We start from the raw sequence: 7,609 nt of genomic DNA, 5'->3' as shown, positions 1-7,609 counted from the left end.
AATAATTAATGTCGTTTTTATCTGGTCAGAAAATTTCTTTTCTTCATATCCAATATATATTGATACGCAAGATTTAACACTCCTTTTATACGGTAAGAATTTATTTTTCATCAATTCTTCATTGGTAGTCAAAGTGAGAGAGCGATAAAAGTTTTTTTTTGTGTAAAGATAATAACCTATTTGGCGTTCGACGGACAAAGATCAACCTGGACCAAAAAAATGAATACAACGAATAGAATCGAGCCAATAAAGCAAAAAAAAAGAAAAAGAAATTATAGATTTGGGCATCCAAAATTTTTTTCCACCTGTTTATTTTGAATGGAGACATGCAAATATAATATTTGTAACATATATCATATACAAATATTTATTCCTTGCTGCTGGTAATGGTTATTACAATTGTACATTAAAATCAACATAAAATAGTCATAATCATCATCACAGGATAATGAAATCTTTGCTAATGTAATCTGATGCTGTTAGAGATGGTCGTCTATCGTCCAAGTTTTCATTCGGTGTTTCATTGTCCGATCAATTGATGATGATGAAACAGGCCATACATAAAGCCATCCTAATTATTTGCCTGATGCCATGTTTCGGGAGCTACTACATCATTATCATCATTATATTGAATGAGAAAAATATCATCAACGCTGTTTTCATCTTTGTTGTCATCATCATCATCATCAGCAGCAGCAGCTAATGTCCATCCTAAAACGAATACAATCAAACAAATAGAAAAAACAGCAAAAAAAATTAGTCCATATATATTGTATGTTTGTAAATATTCTATAATAATGATGATCATATCCATAGACCAAACTAATGGACATGGACAGGTCGGGCATTCAATGTTGATGATGATGATCCATGTCCAATAAGTAAACAACAATTGTACAATCGCCAATAAGAAAATATTATCATCAAACATAATATATAGTGATGTTTAAAAATGATAATAATCACTTGCCATCATCATCAACATTTTTCAGTCCACCTTTTTTTCCTACTCTTATATTTTATTTTCATTCATATTGTTGGTTGTATTAACAGAGCAAATGTTTATTTGTGTTATTTTGTGTTGTTCATATGTGAATTCTAGCAAGGAGAACAAAGAAAATAAAATGAAATTGCTAATGATACAATGTCCAGTATCGAATAATAATAATAATAACAATATCAATGGAATGAGATAGAGATTGAGAAAAAAAAATACAAGTTGAATATGCTTGTCTGTTTGTTCAATATATTTTCATATGTATTCATCATTCTTTGACTTGTTCAAACTGATGATAATGATTTGAGAATATTAAAAAATGATTTCTTTTTTTTGTTTATTTCATCTGTATAGCATCAATAATTTACAATGAAAAAAGATGAAGTTTTGTTGGACAAACAAAAAATAAATGATAAAACTACAATGATGATTCATTTCTTGTTTGATCTATAAACATGAATAACAATAAACATTTTATCAGTGGGGGACAACATTGCTATTGGATCACAAATGTTCAATATACACACACACAGGAAATGTAGAAATTAGACAATCGATGTGGATGTTTGATTGTTCGTGGGAATATATTCAACATAATACAATCATTATTTTAATGTGAAAAAAATGCATTAAGCCCATCATTTGATCAGAAAAAAACTGGAAATTTCTTTTACTTTTCAATTCACAACAACGATGACATTTTATCAATGGTCACTTGTGTAGGAAAAAAATTCTTTTTTTCTTGACAAATTCACACAACAACCAGTGTCTTTTTTTTTGATGATGATAATGATTTTTTTCTTGCTATCTATCTATCCATTCATTATCATTATAATAGCTTTAACACACAATAACACATCATCGAAAAATAGCAAAATAAATGTACAATATTGAGTTTCGGAATCTGTTTTTATTGACTTCTCATATTTGGTTCATCAAATTATTGAGGGATTCAAAAACTCTTTAGAAAGAAACCGCTTTGAACAAACTGAAAGCATTTTAATGAAAAAGAGAAAAAAAATTCTCCAATTATCATTGATCAAAATATCAATCAAAACAACATTGCCAATGTTATCTTGCTATATTTTTCGCTAATTATTATTACTATTACCTTTTTTTTCTTTTTAAAAATGCCGAACAGCCAAACTAATGACCGATACAAGGATTCAAAGAAACAAATATTAACACTTATTTGATTTAGAAAATGTCACGATAATAAGATGAATCTTGAATTTTTTTTTGATACTTAGATAAAAGATAATCTTGATCATGACATTAAAGTTTATTAAACACTGAATAGTTATCAAGGTATCGGAAATATTTTATTAAAAACCATTTTATTTCAACAAGTAAATGTTTATTCTAAAAAATACGATAGATGGCGTATTGAAGACATTTGTAGATTTAAAAAAAAATTGTAATTTATCAATAACAACTCAAGCCGAGAATCCTTATTTCGATAAAGATGATAAAGTGACGGATTTGAAAGAAAAAGAAAAGATTTCATTGATATTTTTTTTCTTTGATTTCTATACATTTGGATATGATTGATTTGAAATGAATTGAATATCGAATTTTCTTTTCGATCACTGATCGGTTGTTACTGCTGTGTGTTCACTATGATGATATTTTTATAGAATAAATGAATCAATCGAAAGAAAAATAAATTGTCACCAGTTTTTTTTTCATCGTTGGTGTTTGGGGTGACAATTCATTTCATTTCATTTTTTATTTTGCAATGATGAAGAAAAAATGAATTTTTTTTCCATAATGCTTTTTGCATTCGATCTTTTCATCGCTTCCATTTTTACTATGCACTATTTGTGTGTATAAGTTCGATAATAATTTATTAGGTGATCAATCATATCAATTGAAAAAAGAAGAAGAAAAATGGAAAGAAAGAAGGAAACTTTTCATAAATTCAACATAATTGCGATTCATTTTTTTTGTTGTTGAAAGGGGGTAAGAATGGAGGGACTGTTGTTGGACTTGACTTAATTTTATTATTATTCCTGAGGAAATTATTTTGTTATAATAACAATATTTTTTTAAATAATTTTCTACTCATCTAATGATAACGATTTTTTTAATATTTACTCGATATAATAATATCACTGGTATCATATATCTGCCGCTGCTGTAACGATAGAAAATCAAAATAGACAATATGATTGATTAGTTTGTGTGTAAGTCAGTTGAAACGTTAAAAGAATAGCTAAATTTTTTTTAAAATAAAATGAATCGTATTCTTGTTGATGTAACAGAATTCTACATCTCGTAGCAACAAATTTTCATCATTCAAATATGGAGAAAATTATAATTCTTTTTTCTTATATGATATTGGTATTTTCTGCTCTGAAAAACAAAGAATTCATCAACCATAACCAGGATTTAGTGATGTAATATCATATAATCATGAAAAAGAAACGCTATTCTAAGATCAATTAGTCATATAAAGAATCATTACATTTTTTAATGAAATTGTCATGTGTTTATAATGATTGGAATACAGAATGAAAATAGTATCGTAAATTGATGATGAATCATTATTTATGGAAAATGGGCAAACTTAATTAAATGTCAATCATCGTTGCCATAATAAATAGAGGCTTAACTTTGCGAATAAAAAAAAATATTGACTGTTCCCGCTGAATGAATCGAATTTTATGATTTTGTCATTGTTGTTGTGTGTATGATACTTGGCTTTTTTTAAATTCTGATATACTTCATAAACATTGTTTATTTGACCCTTCAAGTTTCGCGATGAATAACCATTTAATTTGTAGCCTAAAATAGTTTGAAAATGGATGGATTTATCATTGCAAATATGATCATGAAACTGCTGCTACATAGACGACAAAAATATATTGTGTCTATATTCCGTCTCTATGTATTAAAAACCGTTGAATTATTTGGACCATATAAATATTTATTCATTCATCATAATCATATCAAACAATGATTTTTGTTGGATTTCTATTTCATTTATTTATTTATTCATTCGTGTTTGTATATTGTTATGACGAAAATTTATATATTGGCCATATTTATAACAAATGTTAGTAAACTTTTATATAAGTAACCATCCGATAGGCTGTCAACATGGTGGTGACAAAGTTTTAATTTATTGTCAACAATCATCATCTGATCCGCCAATCATTTGTTGTATTATCCTTCATTCATTCATCCATACAATTCATGGATTCATATTTATTTCATCATCATTTATAGATTTAAGTTACAGAAAAAATAATATCATTTCGATTATATTCAGATGAATAAATGAGAGTGTGATTGAAGCGTGAATTTTTCTTTTTTTTCTGATTTGTTTTTATGATTTAAAGTATAAAAATCCAATCTAATCATAAATGTTGGTGCGATATCAGATATTTATTTGTCATAGCTAATAACAAGAATATGATTAGTTTAGTTTTACGATTTTTTTTTTTTTTTTTGAAATCCGTTGTTGAATGATTATTGGATTGTTATGTTGACTTTAATAAAAAAAATCTAAGATATGTCATTGATGTTGACAATAGTGGCAATGAACAAATAAAATTTTCAAATAACCTTAGGCAATTCTTCATGTTCAATATAATAATTTTCTTATTATTTATATCTTATTTTTCTCTATAGATAAACATACCACTAGAGCATCATGTTTGATGTTTGTGTCCACCAACAACAATATTTTATATTCAAATAAATTAAACTTAATTGAATTGAGAACCAAACGAAAACAAAAACAGAATGAATCTTCTGAACTCGTGCCTACGTCAAAAACAGAATCACAAAAAAACAACCCAAATGATTGCCGAATTCATTGTGTGTGTGGTGGAAATCTGATCCAAAATGAATGAAATCATGAAAAAAAATTTATATATAATTTATTATGACTTTTTCACTTTGTGTTTTTACAATATGGAAAAACAAAATAATAATAATAAAAAATCAAGAATAATCATACAACACAAAAACATATATAGTCTGTTGATGATTGATGCTTCTGAATTGAAAATCCATTGGAACATCAAAAACATGCCATAGATGAATGTATGTGTGAAAAGAATGAAATGTGAGAAATTCAGCGGGATTTTTTTTTTTTTTTTTTGAATTTTAGATATGAAATGATTCAAGTTAGTGTTATGTAATTATATTGTACTGTACGAAGAATAATAATTATCAATGACAATATTATTCGACTAGTGTAGTCATTGCAAATCCACGAATCTAGTTTTTTTTATATTCGTGAATCGTTGGCTAAACACATACACACACACCACGTTCAAGCGACGTTTGTTGGATTTTTTCGATTCTACAGTTCTAAAAATGGCAGTTGCCCGACCAAACACGTGTCGATGAAATATTGAGACATCGATGACGCTTATATATTCTTTTCTTTTTTCGTTGTTTTTATCGATTGTATTTATAATATGGTGATGATTTGGTTAGCCATTTGAGACGTGAGCGTCGTGACGTAATAATCAGCTATTACAATGAAACTTGTTGTGTTTGTGTTTTATATTTATTTAGTAAAAGAAATTGATATCGGAGGCTTGATGATGATAATGATGATGGTTGTTATAATGTTGATCCAATTGACACTTTTTTTTTGTTAAATATCTTGATGTTGGAACGTCTGTCAATGACATTTTGCTAGCACTGTTACCATCTTTATAAATTTTTGTATTCGTGATAAAATTGAATTCGAGAACGATTGAGCACGTTATTACCATAAATTTTTTTAAATTTTTATTTTGTAAACATTGTTGTTGATTTTGCTAGGATGATAATCATTAATAAAAATAAAAATCCTACATTTATATATGATTTAATTGAAAAAAACAAATAGAAATTTCTTTTTTTTCTGAATACATACGATGTTCATTTATATTTATATTGGCTATATATGATCATACTACCATCCGATTCTTAAGTATCCTGATCCAAAATCAATTGACCAAATAACCATACTGATTTTTTAATGAAAAATAGAGGCAAATAAAATGACTACGGTTATTTTTTTTCCTCTATAATCAGATTTTACACTCGAACACACGTACCAAGTAATAGAGAGTTTGAATATTGTGGCGTTGATATTGTTGCAATCTATATATCCAGATCAGGGTATATACACACACCATACTTACCCACACTATCTCTTCACTAATATTCTATCTGTCACTTTTCATTATTTATACAATTTCAACGTTTCGTTAGTTTTAGTTTTTTTCTTCTCATTCAATTTCATCATTGATATAATAATGAGATTAATACTTTAGCTCATTCTCAAATAAGCTTTAGGTAAAATCTCTCCATTCATTCATTCATTTTTTTCTTCTCCTTCTTTTTTTCTTTCTTTTCACTATTTCTTCATCATCATCATTGTCAAAATATATACAATAGAATATGAACCGGGAATATAAGATCCTTTTTTCAAAAAAAACAAACTAAAAAGAATGCTCTGTATATTTAAAAACTAATGGTTTACAGTAGCAGTAGCAGCTGTCGACACATACACAATTGGATCACTTTGACTTTTTTCCACATACACACACACTTTTGTTGAGTGAATTATTATTGAGTGGAATAAAGTTTATTGAAAAGCTTTGGTTCCTTTATTTTATTTTTTGTTTCTTTTTGAAAAAAAAATGAAACGAGAACAAAAAAAAGGAAGATCCAAATTCATCAGTAGTAGTATCGGTAATAGCAGAAAATTTTCCAGTTTCCATATTGTCTAGAGGTCAAATATACATCATACTCGGAATGATGATGATGGGAAGATTATACAAACGATTTTTTTCACCGAAATACTAATCAAAATCAATATCATTATAAACATTCTGGCTGTAGTTGTTGTTATACGTATCCAATAATGGTTAGATGTGATTAGTTAGTTAGTTAGTTTTTTTTTGTTGCTGTCCCTTCTCTATTTTGTCGACGAGGTGTTGTATTGTGTGGATAGTAGTCAATTTATATTGGATATTTCTAATGTTGAATAATAATAAAAATAATAATAAATTGAAAATAATCCCATTTAAATAGCGAAATGGTAAGATTTAGAATAATTTGATCACATACAAACAAACACAAACGCATATACATTTTTTCTCAAATATTAAATCATTCATTTTGATTGTTGTTGTTGTTGAAAAATTTGGAAAAAACCTCTTTGAAATATATTTTAAATTTCCATTTCGAAGCTAAAAAGTTTGTACTATTCAAACCCATGATGATCATTATAAAATGAAATGATTTGATTTTTAAATTGAATTTTTTTTTAATTTTCTATTTTTTTTCTATTTATTGATGCTCGACCTGATCACACACAAAGTGACCAATCGTGACCAATATATTTTCTAAAATAAATTGAAAAAAAACTTTAAAAATCAATTTGACCGATTTTTTTTAAAAATTCAGTCGTTGATTAGATTTTACAATGGTTTTGTTTTTTTCAAAGATCTATTCTTATTACTCTAAAAGTATCGGCCAAGTTTTTTTTTCAAATCCATACATGATTATGATTGAAAGTTTTTTTTTCACTTTAAATGATGATGGTTTATAACGGAAAAAAATTTGAAAATTAAATAAAAAATTTCAATAATGAAAAAT

The 7,609-nt window shown here is 26.9% G+C and overlaps 1 long non-coding RNA gene across 1 annotated transcript; it reads right to left on the bottom strand.

Annotated features, from left to right (window-relative positions):
- Positions 1-295: 295 nt before the first annotated feature.
- LOC142646284 (uncharacterized) lies at positions 296-7,395 on the bottom strand. Its single transcript, XR_012847244.1, has 4 exons — positions 6,061-7,395; positions 5,877-5,970; positions 4,965-5,811; positions 296-711 (listed from the first exon to the last, which is right to left on the bottom strand). It is a non-coding gene; the product is annotated as an uncharacterized LOC142646284 (long non-coding RNA).
- Positions 7,396-7,609: the final 214 nt, after the last annotated feature.

Source organism: Dermatophagoides pteronyssinus, unplaced genomic scaffold (genome assembly GCF_027571235.1).
Source record: "Dermatophagoides pteronyssinus isolate colony J.1.1.1.1 unplaced genomic scaffold, Derpt_VIB-CSIC_2022.12 sq0001, whole genome shotgun sequence".
Taxonomy (NCBI): domain Eukaryota; kingdom Metazoa; phylum Arthropoda; class Arachnida; order Sarcoptiformes; family Pyroglyphidae; genus Dermatophagoides; species Dermatophagoides pteronyssinus.
Note: the sequence above shows the minus strand (reverse complement) of the source record. Positions and strands in the feature narration are given on the sequence as shown.